Source organism: Oryzias latipes, chromosome 13 (assembly GCF_053564925.1).
Source record: "Oryzias latipes strain Hd-rR chromosome 13, Olatipes_Hd-rR_3.1".
Lineage (NCBI taxonomy): Eukaryota > Metazoa > Chordata > Actinopteri > Beloniformes > Adrianichthyidae > Oryzias > Oryzias latipes.
In genome coordinates, this window is record NC_136249.1 from 7,992,725 (window position 1) to 8,017,151 (window position 24,427).

Sequence of the window (24,427 nt, forward strand, 5' to 3'; positions counted from 1 at the left end):
GTGAAAATGGACACAAAGAGTGAGACACATGCTTTGGCTTTTCAAAGTAAACAAAGAGGTCAAAGAAGCAGCATTTAAGGTGGTATTGAAACACAGCGGCCATACATTTCTATCAAGGCCCAAGTTTTCCTCAATGCCGTAGACTGCAGAACACCCTGGTGCTGCCACCAGATATAATTCCACAACATTGTAACTGTTGGGTATCATGGCTACTCAACAAAAACAAACAAAAAAAAACACCTCAGTAGTCTAAATTTAGTCAAAAAAAGAACAGGCCGTTTTCATCATTCAATCATTGCCTTCCAAAAAGACAAGCAGTTGTTAAGCACATAAGTCTTTTTTGTATAGCAGTTTCCAAATACTTGGCCTGGAGGGTGTCAGGATGGCCGAGCGGTCCAAGGCACTGCGTTAAGTTCGCAGTCTCAAAAGAGGCGTGGGTTCAAATCCCACTTCTGACATTCATGCACCAGTGATGACTCACTTCCACTGCCTACAGCTGTCCTGTCCATGGAACTCTACTGTTTATCTGCTATTCAGAAACATCACAAACTTATTTCATTTACTCACGAGGTTCTTGTCACATGTGCTACTAATGAACCAAATGCTAATCCATCCTTTTTCATTATTTATTAAAAACTTCTTTTGATATTTTGTATTTTTTTCCATAAGCATTCATGAAGGTTTCTGTTTTCAACGTAAAACGATATGGGTAAGATGGCATTTCAAGTCATTGACAATTTATCTCAATACTAAGGTCATAAATTATCATGTCCATGTAAAACAAATACATTGTATTTGTCCTCAAAAAAACACAGGGAAGTTTAAGGGTTCCCTGCTTCATATTGGATGCTAATGAGAAACGTGTCGAGTCATTGCATTTGAACAAATCACTCTGACAGCTAAGCCCTAATGCACAGTCCGGCATCTCGGTCCACTTACAAAATCCTTTTTTGAAACTTCATCAAAATGTAGTCTGTCATGCATTCCTTCAAATGCTCAAACTAAAAAGAAGCAGAAATGTGAGTGGTGCCATATAAGACGGAAATACTAATGCTTTAGATCTGCACAAACGTTGTAAAACACACAGTCCATTTAACATAAATAAATCAGTCATGAACAAATCTGGTATTCGTGAAGTCATTGTTGATTATTGCAAATATGGCTGACTTATTTATGATTACAACACCGAGCGAAGGCAAAAGTGCTTGACTGTTTCACTAAATCATTAGGAGTTAATAAAGGTTTTCCAGAGGTGACCATTACTCCCATCTTTAATTCAATCAAAGTCTGGATCTCCTATCCAGGCTGCATTATACCTCATTTGCCAACTTGCCAATTACTCTATGCTGTCCTCTGTACTTTGTTCTTTTTATATTCAAATCCAAATCTTTTAACCAAGTCATAAATATGTGAGAATGGACACAAAGAGTGAGACACATGCTTTGGCATTTCAAAGTAAACAAAGAAGTCAAAGAAGCAGCATTTAAGGTGGTATTGAAACACAGCGGCCGTACATTTCTATCATCGCCCAAGTTTTCCTCAATGCCGTAGACTGCAGAACACCCTGGTGCTGCCACCAGATATAATTCCACAACATTGTAACTGTTGGGTATCATGGCTCCTCAACAAAAACAAACAAAAAAAAACACCTCAGTAGTCTAAATTTAGTCAAAAAAAGAACAGGCCGTTTTCACCATTCAATCATTGCCTTCCAAAAAGACAAGCAGTTGTTAAGCACATAAGTCTTTTTTGTATAGCAGTTTCCAAATACTTGGCCTGGAGGATGTCAGGATGGCCGAGCGGTCCAAGGCACTGCGTTAAGGTCGCAGTCTCGAAAGAGGCGTGGGTTCGAATCCCACTTCTGACATTCATGCACCAGTGATGACTCTCTTCCACTGCCTACAGCTGTCCTGTCCATGGAACTCTTCTGTTTATCTGCTCTCCAGAAACATCACAAACTTATTTCATTTACTCACGAGGTTCTTGTCACATGTGCTACTAATGAACCAAATGCTAATCCATCCTTTTTCATTATTTATTAAAAACTTCTTTTGATATTTTGTATTTTTTTCCATAAGCATTCATGAAGGTTGCTGTTTTCAACGTAAAACGATATGGGTAAGATGGCATTTCAAGTCATTGACAATTTATCTCAATACTATGGTCATAAATTATCATGTCCATGTAAAACAAAAACATTGTATTTGTCCTCAAAAAAACACAGGGAATTTTAAGGGTTCCCTGCTTCATATTAGATGCTAATGAGAAACGTGTCAAGTCATTGCATTTGAACAAATCACTCTGACAGCTAAGCCCTAATGCACAGTCCGGCATCTCGGTCCACTTACAAAATCCTTTTTTGAAACTTCATCAAAATGTAGTCTGTCATGCATTCCTTCAAATGCTCAAACTAAAAAGAAGCAGAAATGTGAGTGGTGCCATATAAGACGGAAATACTAATGCTTTAGATCTGCACAAATGTTGTAAAACAGACAGTCCATTTAACATAAATAAATCAGTCATGAACAAATCTGGTATTCGTGAAGTCATTGTTGATTATTGCAAATATGGCTGACTTATTTATGATTACAACACCGAGCGAAGGCAAAAGTGCTTGACTGTTTCACTAAATCATTAGGAGTTAATAAAGGTTTTCCAGAGGTGACCATTACTCCCATCTTTCATTCAATCAAAGTCTGGATCTCCTATCCAGGCTGCATTATACCTCATTTGCCAACTTGCCAATTACTCTATGCTGTCCTCTGTACTTTGTTCTTTTTATATTCAAATCCAAATCTTTTAACCAAGTCATAAATATGTGAGAATGGACACAAAGAGTGAGACACATGCTTTGGCATTTCAAAGTAAACAAAGAAGTCAAAGAAGCAGCATTTAAGGTGGTATTGAAACACAGCGGCCGTACATTTCTATCAAGGCCCAAGTTTTCCTCAATGCCGTAGACTGCAGAACACCCTGGTGCTGCCACCAGATATAATTCCACAACATTGTAACTGTTGGGTATCATGGCTACTCAACAAAAACAAACAAAAAAAACACCTCAGTAGTCTAAATTTGGTTAAAAAAAGAACAGGCCGTTTTCACCATTCAATCATTGCCTTCCAAAAAGACAAGCAGTTGTTAAGCACATAAGTCTTTTTTGTATAGCAGTTTCCAAATACTTGGCCTGGAGTATATCAGGATGGCCGAGCGGTCCAAGGCGCTGCGTTAAGGTCGCAGTCTCGAAAGAGGCGTGGGTTCGAATCCCACTTCTGACATTCATGCACCAGTGATGACTCACTTCCACTGCCTACAGCTGTCCTGTCCATGGAACTCTACTGTTTATCTGCTCTCCAGTAACATCACTAACTTATTTCATTTACTCACGAGGTTCTTGTCACATGTGCTACTAATGAACCAAATGCTAATCCATCCTTTTTCATTATTTATTAAAAACTTCTTTTGATATTTTGTATTTTTTTCCATAAGCATTCATGAAGGTTTCTGTTTTCAACGTAAAACGATATGGGTAAGATGGCATTTCAAGTCATTGACAATTTATCTCAATACTATGGTCATAAATTATCATGTCCATGTAAAACAAATACATTGTATTTGTCCTCAAAAAAACACAGGGAAGTTTAAGGGTTCCCTGCTTCATATTGGATGCTAATGAGAAACGTGTCGAGTCATTGCATTTGAACAAATCACTCTGACAGCTAAGCCCTAATGCACAGTCAGGCATCTCGGTCCACTTACAAAATCCTTTTTTGAAACTTCATCAAAATGTAGTCTGTCATGCATTCCTTCAAATGCTCAAACTAAAAAGAAGCAGAAATGTGAGTGGTGCCATATAAGACGGAAATACTAATGCTTTAGATCTGCACAAATGTTGTAAAACAGACAGTCCATTTAACATAAATAAATCAGTCATGAACAAATCTGGTATTAGTGAAGTCATTGTTGATTATTGCAAATATGGCTGACTTATTTATGATTTCAACACCGAGCGAAGGCAAAAGTGCTTGACTGTTTCACTAAATCATTAGGAGTTAATAAAGGTTTTCCAGAGGTGACCATTACTCCCATTTTTCATTCAATCAAAGTCTGGATCTCCTATCCAGGCTGCATTATACCTCATTTGCCAACTTGCCAATTACTCTATGCTGTCCTCTGTACTTTGTTCTTTTTATATTCAAATCCAAATCTTTTAACCAAGTCATAAATATGTGAGAATGGACACAAAGAGTGAGACACATGCTTTGGCATTTCAAAGTAAACAAAGAAGTCAAAGAAGCAGCATTTAAGGTGGTATTGAAACACAGCGGCCGTACATTTCTATCAAAGCCCAGGTTTTCCTCAATGCCGTAGACTGCAGAACACCCTGGTGCTGCCACCAGATATAATTCCACAACATTGTAACTGTTGGGTATCATGGCTACTCAACAAAAACAAACAAAAAAAACACCTCAGTAGTCTAAATTTGGTTAAAAAAAGAACAGGCCGTTTTCACCATTCAATCATTGCCTTCCAAAAAGACAAGCAGTTAAGCACATAAGTCTTTTTTGTATAGCAGTTTCCAAATACTTGGCCTGGAGGATGTCAGGATGGCCGAGCGGTCCAAGGCGCTGCGTTAAGGTCGCAGTCTCGAAAGAGGCGTGGGTTCGAATCCCACTTCTGACATTCATGCACCAGTGATGACTCACTTCCACTGCCTACAGCTGTCCTGTCCATGGAACTCTACTGTTTATCTGCTCTCCAGAAACATCACAAACTTATTTCATTTACTCACGAAGTTCTTGTCACATGTGCTACTAATGAACCAAATGCTAATCCATCCTTTTTCATTATTTATTAAAAACTTCTTTTGATATTTTGTATTTTTTTCCATAAGCATTCATGAAGGTTGCTGTTTTCAACGTAAAACGATATGGGTAAGATGGCATTTCAAGTCATTGACAATTTATCTCAATACTAAGGTCATAAATTATCATGTCCATGTAAAACAAATACATTGTATTTGTCCTCAAAAAAACACAGGGAAGTTTAAGGGTTCCCTGCTTCATATTGGATGCTAATGAGAAACGTGTCGAGTCATTGCATTTGAACAAATCACTCTGACAGCTAAGCCCTAATGCACAGTCCGGCATCTCGGTCCACTTACAAAATCCTTTTTTGAAACTTCATCAAAATGTAGTCTGTCATGCATTCCTTCAAATGCTCAAACTAAAAAGAAGCAGAAATGTGAGTGGTGCCATATAAGACGGAAATACTAATGCTTTAGATCTGCACAAACGTTGTAAAACAGACAGTCCATTTAACATAAATAAATCAGTCATGAACAAATCTGGTATTCGTGAAGTCATTGTTGATTATTGCAAATATGGCTGACTTATTTATGATTACAACACCGAGCGAAGGCAAAAGTGCTTGACTGTTTCACTAAATCATTAGGAGTTAATAAAGGTTTTCCAGAGGTGACCATTACTCCCATCTTTCATTCAATCAAAGTCTGGATCTCCTATCCAGGTTGCATTATACCTCATTTGCCAACTTGCCAATTACTCTATGCTGTCCTCTGTACTTTGTTCTTTTTATATTGAAATCCAAATCTTTTAACCAAGTCATAAATATGTGAGAATGGACACAAAGAGTGAGACACATGCTTTGGCTTTTCAAAGTAAACAAAGAGGTCAAAGAAGCAGCATTTAAGGTGGTATTGAAACACAGCGGCCATACATTTCTATCAAGGCCCAAGTTTTCCTCAATGCCTTAGACTGCAGAACACCCTGGTGCTGCCACCAGATATAATTCCACAACATTGTAACTGTTGGGTATCATGGCTACTCAACAAAAACAAACAAAAAAAACACCTCAGTAGTCTAAATTTGGTTAAAAAAAGAACAGGCCGTTTTCACCATTCAATCATTGCCTTCCAAAAAGACAAGCAGTTAAGCACATAAGTCTTTTTTGTATAGCAGTTTCCAAATACTTGGCCTGGAGGATGTCAGGATGGCCGAGCGGTCCAAGGCGCTGCGTTAAGGTCGCAGTCTCGAAAGAGGTGTGGGTTCGAATCCCACTTCTGACATTCATGCACCAGTGATGACTCACTTCCACTGCCTACAGCTGTCCTGTCCATGGAACTCTACTGTTTATCTGCTCTCCAGAAACATCACAAACTTATTTCATTTACTCACGAAGTTCTTGTCACATGTGCTACTAATGAACCAAATGCTAATCCAGCCTTTTTCATTATTTATTAAAAACTTCTTTTGATATTTTGTATTTTTTTCCATAAGCATTCATGAAGGTTGCTGTTTTCAACGTAAAACGATATGGGTAAGATGGCATTTCAAGTCATTGACAATTTATCTCAATACTAAGGTCATAAATTATCATGTCCATGTAAAACAAATACATTGTATTTGTCCTCAAAAAAACACAGGGAAGTTTAAGGGTTCCCTGCTTCATATTGGATGCTAATGAGAAACGTGTCGAGTCATTGCATTTGAACAAATCACTCTGACAGCTAAGCCCTAATGCACAGTCCGGCATCTCGGTCCACTTACAAAATCCTTTTTTGAAACTTCATCAAAATGTAGTCTGTCATGCATTCCTTCAAATGCTCAAACTAAAAAGAAGCAGAAATGTGAGTGGTGCCATATAAGACGGAAATACTAATGCTTTAGATCTGCACAAACGTTGTAAAACAGACAGTCCATTTAACATAAATAAATCAGTCATGAACAAATCTGGTATTCGTGAAGTCATTGTTGATTATTGCAAATATGGCTGACTTATTTATGATTACAACACCGAGCGAAGGCAAAAGTGTTTGACTGTTTCACTAAATCATTAGGAGTTAATAAAGGTTTTCCAGAGGTGACCATTACTCCCATCTTTCATTCAATCAAAGTCTGGATCTCCTATCCAGGTTGCATTATACCTCATTTGCCAACTTGCCAATTACTCTATGCTGTCCTCTGTACTTTGTTCTTTTTATATTGAAATCCAAATCTTTTAACCAAGTCATAAATATGTGAGAATGGACACAAAGAGTGAGACACATGCTTTGGCTTTTCAAAGTAAACAAAGAGGTCAAAGAAGCAGCATTTAAGGTGGTATTGAAACACAGCGGCCATACATTTCTATCAAGGCCCAAGTTTTCCTCAATGCCTTAGACTGCAGAACACCCTGGTGCTGCCACCAGATATAATTCCACAACATTGTAACTGTTGGGTATCATGGCTACTCAACAAAAACAAACAAAAAAAAAACACTTCAGTAGTCTAAATTTAGTCAAAAAAAGAACAGGCCGTTTTCATCATTCAATCATTGCCTTCCAAAAAGACAAGCAGTTGTTAAGCACATAAGTCTTTTTTGTATAGCAGTTTCCAAATACTTGGCCTGGAGGATGTCAGGATGGCCGAGCGGTCCAAGGCGCTGCATTAAGGTCGCAGTCTCGAAAGAGGCGTGGGTTCAAAACCCACTTCTGACATTCATGCACCAGTGATGACTCACTTCCACTGCCTACAGCTGTCCTGTCCATGGAACTCTACTGTTTATCTGCTCTCCAGAAACATCACAAACTTATTTCATTTACTCACGAAGTTCTTGTCACATGTGCTACTAATGAACCAAATGCTAATCCATCCTTTTTCATTATTTATTAAAAACTTCTTTTGATATTTTGTATTTTTTTCCATAAGCATTCATGAAGGTTGCTGTTTTCAACGTAAAACGATATGGGTAAGATGGCATTTCAAGTCATTGACAATTTATCTCAATACTAAGGTCATAAATTATCATGTCCATGTAAAACAAATACATTGTATTTGTCCTCAAAAAAACACAGGGAAGTTTAAGGGTTCCCTGCTTCATATTGGATGCTAATGAGAAACGTGTCGAGTCATTGCATTTGAACAAATCACTCTGACAGCTAAGCCCTAATGCACAGTCCGGCATCTCGGTCCACTTACAAAATCCTTTTTTGAAACTTCATCAAAATGTAGTCTGTCATGCATTCCTTCAAATGCTCAAACTAAAAAGAAGCAGAAATGTGAGTGGTGCCATATAAGACGGAAATACTAATGCTTTAGATCTGCACAAACGTTGTAAAACAGACAGTCCATTTAACATAAATAAATCAGTCATGAACAAATCTGGTATTCGTGAAGTCATTGTTGATTATTGCAAATATGGCTGACTTATTTATGATTACAACACCGAGCGAAGGCAAAAGTGCTTGACTGTTTCACTAAATCATTAGGAGTTAATAAAGGTTTTCCAGAGGTGACCATTACTCCCATCTTTCATTCAATCAAAGTCTGGATCTCCTATCCAGGTTGCATTATACCTCATTTGCCAACTTGCCAATTACTCTATGCTGTCCTCTGTACTTTGTTCTTTTTATATTCAAATCCAAATCTTTTAACCAAGTCATAAATATGTGAGAATGGACACAAAGAGTGAGACACATGCTTTGGCATTTCAAAGTAAACAAAGAAGTCAAAGCAGCAGCATTTAAGGTGGTATTGAAACACAGCGGCCGTACATTTCTATCAAGGCCCAGGTTTTCCTCAATGCCGTAGACTGCAGAACACCCTGGTGCTGCCACCAGATATAATTCCACAACATTGTAACTGTTGGGTATCATGGCTACTCAACAAAAACAAACAAAAAAAAACACCTCAGTAGTCTAAATTTAGTCAAAAAAAGAACAGGCCGTTTTCATCATTCAATCATTGCCTTCCAAAAAGACAAGCAGTTGTTAAGCACATAAGTCTTTTTTGTATAGCAGTTTCCAAATACTTGGCCTGGAGGATGTCAGGATGGCCGAGCGGTCCAAGGCGCTGCGTTAAGGTCGCAGTCTCGAAAGAGGCGTGGGTTCAAATCCCACTTCTGACATTCATGCACCAGTGATGACTCACTTCCACTGCCTACAGCTGTCCTGTCCATGGAACTCTACTGTTTATTTGCTATTCAGAAACATCACAAACTTATTTCATTTACTCACGAGGTTCTTGTCACATGTGCTACTAATGAACCAAATGCTAATCCATCCTTTTTCATTATTTATTAAAAACTTCTTTTGATATTTTGTATTTTTTTCCATAAGCATTCATGAAGGTTTCTGTTTTCAACGTAAAACGATATGGGTAAGATGGCATTTCAAGTCATTGACAATTTATCTCAATACTAAGGTCATAAATTATCATGTCCATGTAAAACAAATACATTGTATTTGTCCTCAAAAAAACACAGGGAAGTTTAAGGGTTCCCTGCTTCATATTGGATGCTAATGAGAAACGTGTCGAGTCATTGCATTTGAACAAATCACTCTGACAGCTAATCCCTAATGCACAGTCCGGCATCTCGGTCCACTTACAAAATCCTTTTTTGAAACTTCATCAAAATATAGTCTGTCATGCATTCCTTCAAATGCTCAAACTAAAAAGAAGCAGAAATGTGAGTGGTGCCATATAAGACGGAAATACTAATGCTTTAGATCTGCACAAACGTTGTAAAACAGACAGTCCATTTAACATAAATAAATCAGTCATGAACAAATCTGGTATTCGTGAAGTCATTGTTGATTATTGCAAATATGGCTGACTTATTTATGATTACAACACCGAGCGAAGGCAAAAGTGCTTGACTGTTTCACTAAATCATTAGGAGTTAATAAAGGTTTTCCAGAGGTGACCATTACTCCCATCTTTCATTCAATCAAAGTCTGGATCTCCTATCCAGGCTGCATTATACCTCATTTGCCAACTTGCCAATTACTCTATGCTGTCCTCTGTACTTTGTTCTTTTTATATTCAAATCCAAATCTTTTAACCAAGTCATAAATATGTGAGAATGGACACAAAGAGTGAGACACATGCTTTGGCATTTCAAAGTAAACAAAGAAGTCAAAGAAGCAGCATTTAAGGTGGTATTGAAACACAGCGGCCGTACATTTCTATCATCGCCCAAGTTTTCCTCAATGCCGTAGACTGCAGAACACCCTGGTGCTGCCACCAGATATAATTCCACAACATTGTAACTGTTGGGTATCATGGCTCCTCAACAAAAACAAACAAAAAAAAACACCTCAGTAGTCTAAATTTAGTCAAAAAAAGAACAGGCCGTTTTCACCATTCAATCATTGCCTTCCAAAAAGACAAGCAGTTGTTAAGCACATAAGTCTTTTTTGTATAGCAATTTCCAAATACTTGGCCTGGAGGATGTCAGGATGGCCGAGCGGTCCAAGGCGCTGCGTTAAGGTCGCAGTCTCGAAAGAGGCGTGGGTTCGAATCCCACTTCTGACATTCATGCACCAGTGATGACTCACTTCCACTGCCTACAGCTGTCCTGTCCATGGAACTCTACTGTTTATCTGCTCTCCAGAAACATCACAAACTTATTTCATTTACTCACGAGGTTCTTGTCACATGTGCTACTAATGAACCAAATGCTAATCCATCCTTTTTCATTATTTATTAAAAACTTCTTTTGATATTTTGTATTTTTTCCCATAAGCATTCATGAAGGTTGCTGTTTTCAACGTAAAACGATATGGGTAAGATGGCATTTCAAGTCATTGACAATTTGTCTCAATACTAAGGTCATAAATTATCATGTCCATGTAAAACAAATACATTGTATTTGTCCTCAAAAAAACACAGGGAAGTTTAAGGGTTCCCTGCTTCATATTGGATGCTAATGAGAAACGTGTCGAGTCATTGCATTTGAACAAATCACTCTGACAGCTAAGCCCTAATGCACAGTCCGGCATCTCGGTCCACTTACAAAATCCTTTTTTGAAACTTCATCAAAATGTAGTCTGTCATGCATTCCTTCAAATGCTCAAACTAAAAAGAAGCAGAAATGTGAGTGGTGCCATATAAGACGGAAATACTAATGCTTTAGATCTGCACAAACGTTGTAAAACAGACAGTCCATTTAACATAAATAAATCAGTCATGAACAAATCTGGTATTAGTGAAGTCATTGTTGATTATTGCAAATATGGCTGACTTATTTATGATTACAACACCGAGCGAAGGCAAAAGTGCTTGACTGTTTCACTAAATCATTAGGAGTTAATAAAGGTTTTCCAGAGGTGACCATTACTCCCATCTTTCATTCAATCAAAGTCTGGATCTCCTATCCAGGCTGCATTATACCTCATTTGCCAACTTGCCAATTACTCTATGCTGTCCTCTGTACTTTGTTCTTTTTATATTCAAATCCAAATCTTTTAACCAAGTCATAAATATGTGAGAATGGACACAAAGAGTGAGACACATGCTTTGGCATTTCAAAGTAAACAAAGAAGTCAAAGAAGCAGCATTTAAGGTGGTATTGAAACACAGCGGCCGTACATTTCTATCAAGGCCCAAGTTTTCCTCAATGCTGTAGACTGCAGAACACCCTGGTGCTGCCACCAGATATAATTCCACAACATTGTAACTGTTGGGTATCATGGCTACTCAACAAAAACAAACAAAAGAAAACACCTCAGTAGTTTAAATTTAGTCAAAAAAAGAACAGGCCGTTTTCACCATTCAATCATTGCCTTCCAAAAAGACAGTTGTTAAGCACATAAGTATTTTTTGTATAGCAGTTTCCAAATACTTGGCCTGGAGGATGTCAGGATGGCCGAGCGGTCCAAGGCGCTGCGTTAAGGTCGCAGTCTCGAAAGAGGCGTGGGTTCGAATCCCACTTCTGACATTCATGCACCAGTGATGACTCACTTCCACTGCCTACAGCTGTCCTGTCCATGGAACTCTACTGTTTATCTGCTCTCCAGAAACATCACAAACTTATTTCATTTACTCACGAGGTTCTTGTCACATGTGCTACTAATGAACCAAATGCTAATCCATCCTTTTTCATTATTTATTAAAAACTTCTTTTGATATTTTGTATTTTTTTCCATAAGCATTCATGAAGGTTGCTGTTTTCAACGTAAAACGATATGGGTAAGATGGCATTTCAAGTCATTGACAATTTATCTCAATACTATGGTCATAAATTATCATGTCCATGTAAAACAAAAACATTGTATTTGTCCTCAAAAAAACACAGGGAATTTTAAGGGTTCCCTGCTTCATATTAGATGCTAATGAGAAACGTGTCAAGTCATTGCATTTGAACAAATCACTCTGACAGCTAAGCCCTAATGCACAGTCCGGCATCTCGGTCCACTTACAAAATCCTTTTTTGAAACTTCATCAAAATGTAGTCTGTCATGCATTCCTTCAAATGCTCAAACTAAAAAGAAGCAGAAATGTGAGTGGTGCCATATAAGACGGAAATACTAATGCTTTAGATCTGCACAAATGTTGTAAAACAGACAGTCCATTTAACATAAATAAATCAGTCATGAACAAATCTGGTATTCGTGAAGTCATTGTTGATTATTGCAAATATGGCTGACTTATTTATGATTACAACACCGAGCGAAGATAAAAGTGCTTGACTGTTTCACTAAATCATTAGGAGTTAATAAAGGTTTTCCAGAGGTGACCATTACTCCCATCTTTCATTCAATCAAAGTCTGGATCTCCTATCCAGGCTGCATTATACCTCATTTGCCAACTTGCCAATTACTCTATGCTGTCCTCTGTACTTTGTTCTTTTTATATTCAAATCCAAATCTTTTAACCAAGTCATAAATATGTGAGAATGGACACAAAGAGTGAGACACATGCTTTGGCATTTCAAAGTAAACAAAGAAGTCAAAGAAGCAGCATTTAAGGTGGTATTGAAACACAGCGGCCGTACATTTCTATCAAGGCCCAAGTTTTCCTCAATGCCGTAGACTGCAGAACACCCTGGTGCTGCCACCAGATATAATTCCACAACATTGTAACTGTTGGGTATCATGGCTACTCAACAAAAACAAACAAAAAAAACACCTCAGTAGTCTAAATTTGGTTAAAAAAAGAACAGGCCGTTTTCACCATTCAATCATTGCCTTCCAAAAAGACAAGCAGTTGTTAAGCACATAAGTCTTTTTTGTATAGCAGTTTCCAAATACTTGGCCTGGAGGATGTCAGGATGGCCGAGCGGTCCAAGGCACTGCGTTAAGGTCGCAGTGTCGAAAGAGGCGTGGGTTCGAATCCCACTTCTGACATTCATGCACCAGTGATGACTCACTTCCACTGCCTACAGCTGTCCTGTCCATGGAACTCTACTGTTTATCTGCTCTCCAGAAACATCACAAACTTATTTCATTTACTCACGAGGTTCTTGTCACATGTGCTACTAATGAACCAAATGCTAATCCATCCTTTTTCATTATTTATTAAAAACTTCTTTTGATATTTTGTATTTTTTTCCATAAGCATTCATGAAGGTTTCTGTTTTCAACGTAAAACGATATGGGTAAGATGGCATTTCAAGTCATTGACAATTTATCTCGATACTATGGTCATAAATTATCATGTCCATGTAAAACAAATACATTGTATTTGTCCTCAAAAAAACACAGGGAAGTTTAAGGGTTCCCTGCTTCATATTGGATGCTAATGAGAAACGTGTCAAGTCATTGCATTTGAACAAATCACTCTGACAGCTAAGCCCTAATGCACAGTCCGGCATCTCGGTCCACTAACAAAATCCTTTCTTGAAACTTCATCAAAATGTAGTCTGTCATGCATTCCTTCAAATGCTCAAACTAAAAAGAAGCAGAAATGTGAGTGGTGCCATATAAGACGGAAATACTAATGCTTTAGATCTGCACAAACGTTGTAAAACAGACAGTCCATTTAACATAAATAAATCAGTCATGAACAAATCTGGTATTCGTGAAGTCATTGTTGATTATTGCAAATATGGCTGACTTATTTATGATTACAACACCGAGCGAAGGCAAAAGTGCTTGACTGTTTCACTAAATCATTAGGAGTTAATAAAGGTTTTCCAGAGGTGACCATTACTCCCATCTTTCATTCAATCAAAGTCTGGATCTTCTATCCAGGCTGCATTATACCTCATTTGCCAACTTGCCAATTACTCTATGCTGTCCTCTGTACTTTGTTCTTTTTATATTCAAATCCAAATCTTTTAACCAAGTCATAAATATGTGAGAATGGACACAAAGAGTGAGACACATGCTTTGGCATTTCAAAGTAAACAAAGAAGTCAAAGAAGCAGCATTTAAGGTGGTATTGAAACACAGCGGCCGTACATTTCTATCAAAGCCCAGGTTTTCCTCAATGCCGTAGACTGCAGAACACCCTGGTGCTGCCACCAGATATAATTCCACAACATTGTAACTGTTGGGTATCATGGCTACTCAACAAAAACAAACAAAAAAAAACACCTCAGTGGTCTAAATTTGGTTAAAAAAAGAACAGGCCGTTTTCACCATTCAATCATTGCCTTCCAAAAAGACAAGCAGTTGTTAAGCACATAAGTCTTTTTTGTATAGCAGTTTCCAAATACTTGGCCTGTAGGATGTCAGGATGGCCGAGCGGTCCAAGGCGCTGTGTTAAGGTCGCAGTCTCGAAAGAGGCGTGGGTTTGAATCCCACTTCTGACATTCATGCACCAGTGATGACTCACTTCCACTGCCTACAGCTGTCCTGTCCATGGAACTCTACTGTTTATCTGCTCTCCAGAAACATCACAAACTTATTTCATTTACTCACGAGGTTCTTGTCACATGTGCTACTAATGAACCAAATGCTAATCCATCCTTTTTCATTATTTATTAAAAACTTCTTTTGATATTTTGTATTTTTTTCCATAAGCATTCATGAAGGTTGCTGTTTTCAACGTAAAACGATATGGGTAAGATGGCATTTCAAGTCATTGACAATTTATCTCAATACTATGGTCATAAATTATCATGTCCATGTAAAACAAAAACATTGTATTTGTCCTCAAAAAAACACAGGGAATTTTAAGGGTTCCCTGCTTCATATTAGATGCTAATGAGAAACGTGTCAAGTCATTGCATTTGAACAAATCACTCTGACAGCTAAGCCCTAATGCACAGTCCGGCATCTCGGTCCACTTACAAAATCCTTTTTTGAAACTTCATCAAAATGTAGTCTGTCATGCATTCCTTCAAATGCTCAAACTAAAAAGAAGCAGAAATGTGAGTGGTGCCATATAAGACGGAAATACTAATGCTTTAGATCTGCACAAACGTTGTAAAACAGACAGTCCATTTAACATAAATAAATCAGTCATGAACAAATCTGGTATTCGTGAAGTCATTGTTGATTATTGCAAATATGGCTGACTTATTTATGATTACAACACCGAGCGAAGGCAAAAGTGCTTGACTGTTTCACTAAATCATTAGGAGTTAATAAAGGTTTTCCAGAGGTGACCATTACTCCCATCTTTCATTCAATCAAAGTCTGGATCTCCTATCCAGGCTGCATTATACCTCATTTGCCAACTTGCCAATTACTCTATGCTGTCCTCTGTACTTTGTTCTTTTTATATTCAAATCCAAATCTTTTAACCAAGTCATAAATATGTGAGAATGGACACAAAGAGTGAGACACATGCTTTGGCATTTCAAAGTAAACAAAAAGTCAAAGAAGCAGCATTTAAGGTGGTATTGAAACACAGCGGCCGTACATTTCTATCATCGCCCAAGTTTTCCTCAATGCCGTAGACTGCAGAACACCCTGGTGCTGCCACCAGATATAATTCCACAACATTGTAACTGTTGGGTATCATGGCTCCTCAACAAAAACAAACAAAAAAAAACACCTCAGTAGTCTAAATTTAGTCAAAAAAAGAACAGGCCGTTTTCACCATTCAATCATTGCCTTCCAAAAAGACAAGCAGTTGTTAAGCACATAAGTCTTTTTTGTATAGCAGTTTCCAAATACTTGGCCTGGAGGATGTCAGGATGGCCGAGCGGTCCAAGGCGCTGCGTTAAGGTCGCAGTCTCGAAAGAGGCGTGGGTTCGAATCCCACTTCTGACATTCATGCACCAGTGATGACTCGCTTCCACTGCCTACAGCTGTCCTGTCCATGGAACTCTACTGTTTATCTGCTCTCCAGAAACATCACAAACTTATTTAATTTACTCACGAAGTTCTTGTCACATGTGCTACTAATTAACCAAATGCTAATCCATCCTTTTTCATTTTTTATTAAAAACTTCTTTTGATATTTTGTATTTTTTTCCATAAGCATTCATGAAGGTTGCTGTTTTCAACGTAAAACGATATGGGTAAGATGGCATTTCAAGTCATTGACAATTTATCTCAATACTAAGGTCATAAATTATCATGTCCATGTAAAACAAATACATTGTATTTGTCTTCAAAAAAACACAGGGAAGTTTAAGGGTTCCCTGCTTCATATTGGATGCTAATGAGAAACGTGTCGAGTCATTGCATTTGAACAAATCACTCTGACAGCTAAGCCCTAATGCACAGTCCGGCATCTCGGTCCACTTACAAAATCCTTTTTTGAAACTTCATCAAAATGTAGTCTGTCATGCATTCCTTCAAATGCTCAAACTAAAAAGAAGCAGAAATGTGAGTGGTGCCATATAAGACGGAAATACTAATGCTTTAGATCTGCACAAACGTTGTAAAACAGACAGTCCATTTAACATAAATAAATCAGTCATGAACAAATCTGGTATTCGTGAAGTCATTGTTGATTATTGCAAATATGGCTGACTTATTTATGATTACAACACCGAGCGAAGGCAAAAGTGCTTGACTGTTTCACTAAATCATTAGGAGTTAATAAAGGTTTTCCAGAGGTGACCATTACTCCCATCTTTCATTCAATCAAAGTCTGGATCTCCTATCCAGGCTGCATTATACCTCATTTGCCAACTTGCCAATTACTCTATGCTGTCCTCTGTACTTTGTTCTTTTTATATTCAAATCCAAATCTTTTAACCAAGTCATAAATATGTGAGAATGGACACAAAGAGTGAGACACATGCTTTGGCATTTCAAAGTAAACAAAGAAGTCAAAGAAGCAGCATTTAAGGTGGTATTGAAACACAGCGGCCGTACATTTCTATCATCGCCCAAGTTTTCCTCAATGCCGTAGACTGCAGAACACCCTGGTGCTGCCACCAGATATAATTCCACAACATTGTAACTGTTGGGTATCATGGCTCCTCAACAAAAACAAACAAAAAAAAACACCTCAGTAGTCTAAATTTAGTCAAAAAAAGAACAGGCCGTTTTCACCATTCAATCATTGCCTTCCAAAAAGACAAGCAGTTGTTAAGCACATAAGTCTTTTTTGTATAGCAGTTTCCAAATACTTGGCCTGGAGGATGTCAGGATGGCCGAGCGGTCCAAGGCACTGCGTTAAGGTCGCAGTCTCGAAAGAGGCGTGGGTTCGAATCCCACTTCTGACATTCATGCACCAGTGATGACTCACTGCCTACAGCTGTCCTGTCCATGGAACTCTACTGTTTATCTGCTCTCCAGTAACATCACAAACTTATTTCATTTACTCACGAGGTTCTTGTCACATGTGCTACTAATGAACCAAATGCTAATCCATCCTTTTTCATTATTTATTAAAAACTTCTTTTGATATTTTGTATTTTTTTCCATAAGCATTCATGAAGGTTTCTGTTTTCAACGTAAAACGATATGGGTAAGATGGCATTTCAAGTCATTGACAATTTATCTCAATACTATGGTCATAAATTATCATGTCCATGTAAAACAAATACATTGTATTTGTCCTCAAAAAAACACAGGGAAGTTTAATAGTTCCCTGCTTCATATTGGATGCTAATGAGAAACGTGTCGAGTCATTGCATTTGAACAAGTCACTCTGACAGCTAAGCCCTAATGCACAGTCCGGCATCTCGGTCCACTTACAAAATCCTTTTTTGAAACTTCATCAAAATGTAGTCTGTCATGCATTCCTTCAAATGCTCAAACTAAAAAGAAGCAGAAATGTGAGTGGTGCCATATAAGACGGAAATACTAATGCTTTAGATCTGCACAAACGTTGTAAAACAGACAGTCCATTTAACATAAATAAATCAGTCATGAACAAATCTGGTATTAGTGAAGTCATTGTTGATTATTGCAAATATGGCTGACTTATTTATGATTACAACACCGAGCGAAGGCAAAAGTGCTTGACTGTTTCACTAAATCATTAGGAGTTAATAAAGGTTTTCCAGAGGTGACCATTACTCCCATCTTTCATTCAATCAAAGTCTGGATCTCCTATCCAGGCTGCATTATACCTCATTTGCCAACTTGCCAATTACTCTATGCTGTCCTCTGTACTTTGTTCTTTTTATATTCAAATCCAAATCTTTTAACCAAGTCATAAATATGTGAGAATGGACACAAAGAGTGAGACACATGCTTTGGCATTTCAAAGTAAACAAAGAAGTCAAAGAAGCAGCATTTAAGGTGGTATTGAAACACAGCGGCCGTACATTTCTATCAAGGCCCAGGTTTTCCTCAATGCCGTAGACTGCAGAACACCCTGGTGCTGCCACCAGATATAATTCCACAACATTGTAACTGTTGGGTATCATGGCTACTCAACAAAAACAAACAAAAAAAAACACCTCAGTAGTTTAAATTTAGTCAAAAAAAGAACAGGCCGTTTTCACCATTCAATCATTGCCTTCCAAAAAGACAAGCAGTTGTTAAGCACATAAGTCTTTTTTGTATAGCAGTTTCCAAATACTTGCCCTGGAGGATGTCAGGATGGCCGAGCGGTCCAAGGCACTGCGTTAAGGTCGCAGTCTCGAAAGAGGCGTGGGTTCGAATCCCACTTCTGACATTCATGCACCAGTGATGACTCACTTCCACTGCCTACAGCTGTCCTGTCCATGGAACTCTACTGTTTATCTGCTCTCCAGTAACATCACAAACTTATTTCATTTACTCACGAGGTTCTTGTCACATGTGCTACTAATGAACCAAATGCTAATCCATCCTTTTTCATTATTTATTAAAAACTTCTTTTGATATTTTGTATTTTTTTCCATAAGCATTCATGAAGGTTTCTGTTTTCAACGTAAAACGATATGGGTAAGATGGCATTTCAAGTCATTGACAATTTATCTCAATACTATGGTCATAAATTATCATGTCCATGTAAAACAAATACATTGTATTTGTCCTCAAAAAAACACAGGGAAGTTTAATAGTTCCCTGCTTCATATTGGATGCTAATGAGAAACGTGTCGAGTCATTGCATTTGAACAAGTCACTCTGACAGCTAAGCCCTAATGCACAGTCCGGCATCTCGGTCCACTTACAAAATCCTTTTTTGAAACTTCATCAAAATGTAGTCTGTCATGCATTCCTTCAAATGCTCAAACTAAAAAGAAGCAGAAATGTGAGTGGTGCCATATAAGACGGAAATACTAATGCTTTAGATCTGCACAAACGTTGTAAAACAGACAGTCCATTTAACATAAATAAATCAGTCATGAACAAATCTGGTATTAGTGAAGTCATTGTTGATTATTGCAAATATGGCTGACTTATTTATGATTACAACACCGAGCGAAGGCAAAAGTGCTTGACTGTTTCACTAAATCATTAGGAGTTAATAAAGGTTTTCCAGAGGTGACCATTACTCCCATCTTTCATTCAATCAAAGTCTGGATCTCCTATCCAGGCTGCATTATACCTCATTTGCCAACTTGCCAATTACTCTATGCTGTCCTCTGTACTTTGTTCTTTTTATATTCAAATCCAAATCTTTTAACCAAGTCATAAATATGTGAGAATGGACACAAAGAGTGAGACACATGCTTTGGCATTTCAAAGTAAACAAAGAAGTCAAAGAAGCAGCATTTAAGGTGGTATTGAAACACAGCGGCCGTACATTTCTATCAAGGCCCAGGTTTTCCTCAATGCCGTAGACTGCAGAACACCCTGGTGCTGCCACCAGATATAATTCCACAACATTGTAACTGTTGGGTATCATGGCTACTCAACAAAAACAAACAAAAAAAAACACCTCAGTAGTTTAAATTTAGTCAAAAAAAGAACAGGCCGTTTTCACCATTCAATCATTGCCTTCCAAAAAGACAAGCAGTTGTTAAGCACATAAGTCTTTTTTGTATAGCAGTTTCCAAATACTTGCCCTGGAGGATGTCAGGATGGCCGAGCGGTCCAAGGCACTGCGTTAAGGTCGCAGTCTCGAAAGAGGCGTGGGTTCGAATCCCACTTCTGACATTCATGCACCAGTGATGACTCACTTCCACTGCCTACAGCTGTCCTGTCCATGGAACTCTACTGTTTATCTGCTCTCCAGTAACATCACAAACTTATTTCATTTACTCACGAGGTTCTTGTCACATGTGCTACTAATGAACCAAATGCTAATCCATCCTTTTTCATTATTTATTAAAAACTTCTTTTGATATTTTGTATTTTTTTCCATAAGCATTCATGAAGGTTGCTGTTTTCAACGTAAAACGATATGGGTAAGATGGCATTTCAAGTCATTGACAATTTATCTCAATACTATGGTCATAAATTATCATGTCCATGTAAAACAAAAACATTGTATTTGTCCTCAAAAAAACACAGGGAATTTTAAGGGTTCCCTGCTTCATATTGGATGCTAATGAGAAACGTGTCGAGTCATTGCATTTGAACAAATCACTCTGACAGCTAAGCCCTAATGCACAGTCCGGCATCTCGGTCCACTTACAAAATCCTTTTTTGAAACTTCATCAAAATGTAGTCTGTCATGCATTCCTTCAAATGCTCAAACTAAAAAGAAGCAGAAATGTGAGTGGTGCCATATAAGACGGAAATACTAATGCTTTAGATCTGCACAAACGTTGTAAAACAGACAGTCCATTTAACATAAATAAATCAGTCATGAACAAATCTGGTATTCGTGAAGTCATTGTTGATTATTGCAAATATGGCTGATTTATTTATGATTACAACACCGAGCGAAGGCAAAAGTGCTTGACTGTTTCACTAAATCATTAGGAGTTAATAAAGGTTTTCCAGAGGTGACCATTACTCCCATCTTTCATTCAATCAAAGTCTGGATCTCCTATCCAGGCTGCATTATACCTCATTTGCCAACTTGCCAATTACTCTATGCTGTCCTCTGTACTTTGTTCTTTTTATATTCAAATCCAAATCTTTTAACCAAGTCATAAATATGTGAGAATGGACACAAAGAGTGAGACACATGCTTTGGCATTTCAAAGTAAACAAAGAAGTCAAAGAAGCAGCATTTAAGGTGGTATTGAAACACAGCGGCCGTACATTTCTATCAAGGCCCAGGTTTTCCTCAATGCCGTAGACTGCAGAACACCCTGGTGCTGCCACCAGATATAATTCCACAACATTGTAACTGTTGGGTATCATGGCTACTCAACAAAAACAAACAAAAAAAAACACCTCAGTAGTTTAAATTTAGTCAAAAAAAGAACAGGCCGTTTTCACCATTCAATCATTGCCTTCCAAAAAGACAAGCAGTTGTTAAGCACATAAGTCTTTTTTGTATAGCAGTTTCCAAATACTTGCCCTGGAGGATGTCAGGATGGCCGAGCGGTCCAAGGCACTGCGTTAAGGTCGCAGTCTCGAAAGAGGCGTGGGTTCGAATCCCACTTCTGACATTCATGCACCAGTGATGACTCACTTCCACTGCCTACAGCTGTCCTGTCCATGGAACTCTACTGTTTATCTGCTCTCCAGTAACATCACAAACTTATTTCATTTACTCACGAGGTTCTTGTCACATGTGCTACTAATGAACCAAATGCTAATCCATCCTTTTTCATTATTTATTAAAAACTTCTTTTGATATTTTGTATTTTTTTCCATAAGCATTCATGAAGGTTGCTGTTTTCAACGTAAAACGATATGGGTAAGATGGCATTTCAAGTCATTGACAATTTATCTCAATACTATGGTCATAAATTATCATGTCCATGTAAAACAAAAACATTGTATTTGTCCTCAAAAAAACACAGGGAATTTTAAGGGCTCCCTGCTTCATATTGGATGCTAATGAGAAACGTGTCGAGTCATTGCATTTGAACAAATCACTCTGACAGCTAAGCCCTAATGCACAGTCCGGCATCTCGGTCCACTTACAAAATCCTTTTTTGAAACTTCATCAAAATGTAGTCTGTCATGCATTCCTTCAAATGCTCAAACTAAAAAGAAGCAGAAATGTGAGTGGTGCCATATAAGACGGAAATACTAATGCTTTAGATCTGCACAAACGTTGTAAAACAGACAGTCCATTTAACATAAATAAATCAGTCATGAACAAATCTGGTATTCGTGAAGTCATTGTTGATTATTGCAAATATGGCTGATTTATTTATGATTACAACACCGAGCGAAGGCAAAAGTGCTTGACTGTTTCACTAAATCATTAGGAGTTAATAAAGGTTTTCCAGAGGTGACCATTACTCCCATCTTTCATTCAATCAAAGTCTGGATCTCCTATCCAGGCTGCATTATACCTCATTTGCCAACTTGCCAATTACTCTATGCTGTCCTCTGTACTTTGTTCTTTTTATATTCAAATCCAAATCTTTTAACCAAGTCATAAATATGTGAGAATGGACACAAAGAGTGAGACACATGCTTTGGCATTTCAAAGTAAACAAAGAAGTCAAAGAAGCAGCATTTAAGGTGGTATTGAAACACAGCGGCCGTACATTTCTATCAAGGCCCAAGTTTTCCTCAATGCCGTAGACTGCAGAACACCCTGGTGCTGCCACCAGATATAATTCCACAACATTGTAACTGTTGGGTATAATGGCTACTCAACAAAAACAAACAAAAAAAAAACACCTCAGTAGTCTAAATTTAGTCAAAAAAAGAACAGGCCGTTTTCACCATTCAATCATTGCCTTCTAAAAAGACAAGCAGTTGTTAAGCACATAAGTCTTTTTTGTATAGCAGTTTCCAAATGATTTTCCTGGAGGATGTCAGGATGGCCGAGCGGTCCAAGGCGCTGCGTTAAGGTCGCAGTCTCGAAAGAGGCGTGGGTTCAAATCCCACTTCTGACATTCATGCACCAGTGATGACTCACTTCCACTGCCTACAGCTGTCCTGTCCATGGAACTCTACTGTTTATCTGCTCTCCAGTAACATCACAAACTTATTTCATTTACTCACGAGGTTCTTGTCACATGTGCTACTAATGAACCAAATGCAAATCCATCCTTTTTCATTATTTATTAAAAACTTCTTTTGATATTTTGTATTTTTTTCCATAAGCATTCATGAAGCTTTCTGTTTTCAACGTAAAACGATATGGGTAAGATGGCATTTCAAGTCATTGACAATTTATCTCAATACTATGGTCATAAATTATCATGTCCATGTAAAACAAATACATTGTATTTGTCCTCAAAAAAACACAGGGAAGTTTAAGGGTTCCCTGCTTCATATTGGATGCTAATGAGAAACGTGTCGAGTCATTGCATTTGAACAAATCACTCTGACAGCTAAGCCCTAATGCACAGTCCGGCATCTCGGTCCACTTACAAAATCCTTTTTTGAAACTTCATCAAAATGTAGTCTGTCATGCATTCCTTCAAATGCTCAAACTAAAAAGAAGCAGAAATGTTAGTGGTGCCATATAAGACGGAAATACTAATGCTTTAGATCTGCACAAACGTTGTAAAACAGACAGTCCATTTAACATAAATAAATCAGTCATGAACAAATCTGGTATTCGTGAAGTCATTGTTGATTATTGCAAATATGGCTGACTTATTTATGATTACAACACCGAGCGAAGGCAAAAGTGCTTGACTGTTTCACTAAATCATTAGGAGTTAATAAAGGTTTTCCAGAGGTGACCATTACTCCCATCTTTCATTCAATCAAAGTCTGGATCTCCTATCCAGGCTGCATTATACCTCATTTGCCAACTTGCCAATTACTCTATGCTGTCCTCTGTACTTTGTTCTTTTTATATTCAAATCCAAATCTTTTAACCAAGTCATAAATATGTGAGAATGGACACAAAGAGTGAGACACATGCTTTGGCATTTCAAAGTAAACAAAGAAGTCAAAGAAGCAGCATTTAAGGTGGTATTGAAACACAGCGGCCATACATTTCTATAAAGGCCCAAGTTTTCCTCAATGCCTTAGACTGCAGAACACCCTGGTGCTGCCACCAGATATAATTCCACAACATTGTAACTGTTGGGTATCATGGCTACTCAACAAAAACAAACAAAAAAAAAACACCTCAGTAGTCTAAATTTAGTCAAAAAAAGAACAGGCCGTTTTCACCATTCAATCATTGCCTTCCAAAAAGACAAGCAGTTGTTAAGCACATAAGTCTTTTTTGTATAGCAGTTTCCAAATACTTGGCCTGGAGGATGTCAGGATGGCCGAGCGGTCCAAGGCGCTGCGTTAAGGTCGCAGTCTCGAAAGAGGCGTGGGTTCGAATCCCACTTCTGACATTCATGCACCAGTGATGACTCACTTCCACTGCCT

At 38.0% G+C, this 24,427-nt stretch overlaps 18 non-coding genes across 18 annotated transcripts; all 18 read left to right on the plus strand.

The window, feature by feature from the left end:
- The first annotated feature begins 376 nt into the window (after window positions 1-376).
- Window positions 377-458, plus strand: trnal-aag (transfer RNA leucine (anticodon AAG)). Its single transcript has one exon. It is a non-coding gene; the product is annotated as a tRNA-Leu (tRNA).
- Window positions 459-1,785: 1,327 nt separating this feature from the next.
- Window positions 1,786-1,867, plus strand: trnal-aag (transfer RNA leucine (anticodon AAG)). Its single transcript has one exon. It is a non-coding gene; the product is annotated as a tRNA-Leu (tRNA).
- A 1,326-nt stretch (window positions 1,868-3,193) lies between these two features.
- Window positions 3,194-3,275, plus strand: trnal-aag (transfer RNA leucine (anticodon AAG)). The gene has a single exon. It is a non-coding gene; the product is annotated as a tRNA-Leu (tRNA).
- A 1,323-nt stretch (window positions 3,276-4,598) lies between these two features.
- On the plus strand, window positions 4,599-4,680 carry trnal-aag (transfer RNA leucine (anticodon AAG)). Its single transcript has one exon. It is a non-coding gene; the product is annotated as a tRNA-Leu (tRNA).
- A 1,323-nt stretch (window positions 4,681-6,003) lies between these two features.
- On the plus strand, window positions 6,004-6,085 carry trnal-aag (transfer RNA leucine (anticodon AAG)). The gene has a single exon. It is a non-coding gene; the product is annotated as a tRNA-Leu (tRNA).
- A 1,328-nt stretch (window positions 6,086-7,413) lies between these two features.
- trnal-aag (transfer RNA leucine (anticodon AAG)) lies at window positions 7,414-7,495 on the plus strand. Its single transcript has one exon. It is a non-coding gene; the product is annotated as a tRNA-Leu (tRNA).
- Window positions 7,496-8,822: 1,327 nt separating this feature from the next.
- Window positions 8,823-8,904, plus strand: trnal-aag (transfer RNA leucine (anticodon AAG)). The gene has a single exon. It is a non-coding gene; the product is annotated as a tRNA-Leu (tRNA).
- Window positions 8,905-10,231: 1,327 nt separating this feature from the next.
- On the plus strand, window positions 10,232-10,313 carry trnal-aag (transfer RNA leucine (anticodon AAG)). The gene has a single exon. It is a non-coding gene; the product is annotated as a tRNA-Leu (tRNA).
- Window positions 10,314-11,636: 1,323 nt separating this feature from the next.
- Window positions 11,637-11,718, plus strand: trnal-aag (transfer RNA leucine (anticodon AAG)). The gene has a single exon. It is a non-coding gene; the product is annotated as a tRNA-Leu (tRNA).
- Window positions 11,719-13,044: 1,326 nt separating this feature from the next.
- trnal-aag (transfer RNA leucine (anticodon AAG)) lies at window positions 13,045-13,126 on the plus strand. The gene has a single exon. It is a non-coding gene; the product is annotated as a tRNA-Leu (tRNA).
- Window positions 13,127-14,453: 1,327 nt separating this feature from the next.
- Window positions 14,454-14,535, plus strand: trnal-aag (transfer RNA leucine (anticodon AAG)). Its single transcript has one exon. It is a non-coding gene; the product is annotated as a tRNA-Leu (tRNA).
- Window positions 14,536-15,861: 1,326 nt separating this feature from the next.
- trnal-aag (transfer RNA leucine (anticodon AAG)) lies at window positions 15,862-15,943 on the plus strand. Its single transcript has one exon. It is a non-coding gene; the product is annotated as a tRNA-Leu (tRNA).
- Window positions 15,944-17,270: 1,327 nt separating this feature from the next.
- trnal-aag (transfer RNA leucine (anticodon AAG)) lies at window positions 17,271-17,352 on the plus strand. The gene has a single exon. It is a non-coding gene; the product is annotated as a tRNA-Leu (tRNA).
- Window positions 17,353-18,673: 1,321 nt separating this feature from the next.
- On the plus strand, window positions 18,674-18,755 carry trnal-aag (transfer RNA leucine (anticodon AAG)). The gene has a single exon. It is a non-coding gene; the product is annotated as a tRNA-Leu (tRNA).
- Window positions 18,756-20,082: 1,327 nt separating this feature from the next.
- On the plus strand, window positions 20,083-20,164 carry trnal-aag (transfer RNA leucine (anticodon AAG)). The gene has a single exon. It is a non-coding gene; the product is annotated as a tRNA-Leu (tRNA).
- A 1,327-nt stretch (window positions 20,165-21,491) lies between these two features.
- Window positions 21,492-21,573, plus strand: trnal-aag (transfer RNA leucine (anticodon AAG)). The gene has a single exon. It is a non-coding gene; the product is annotated as a tRNA-Leu (tRNA).
- A 1,328-nt stretch (window positions 21,574-22,901) lies between these two features.
- Window positions 22,902-22,983, plus strand: trnal-aag (transfer RNA leucine (anticodon AAG)). The gene has a single exon. It is a non-coding gene; the product is annotated as a tRNA-Leu (tRNA).
- A 1,328-nt stretch (window positions 22,984-24,311) lies between these two features.
- Window positions 24,312-24,393, plus strand: trnal-aag (transfer RNA leucine (anticodon AAG)). Its single transcript has one exon. It is a non-coding gene; the product is annotated as a tRNA-Leu (tRNA).
- Window positions 24,394-24,427: the final 34 nt, after the last annotated feature.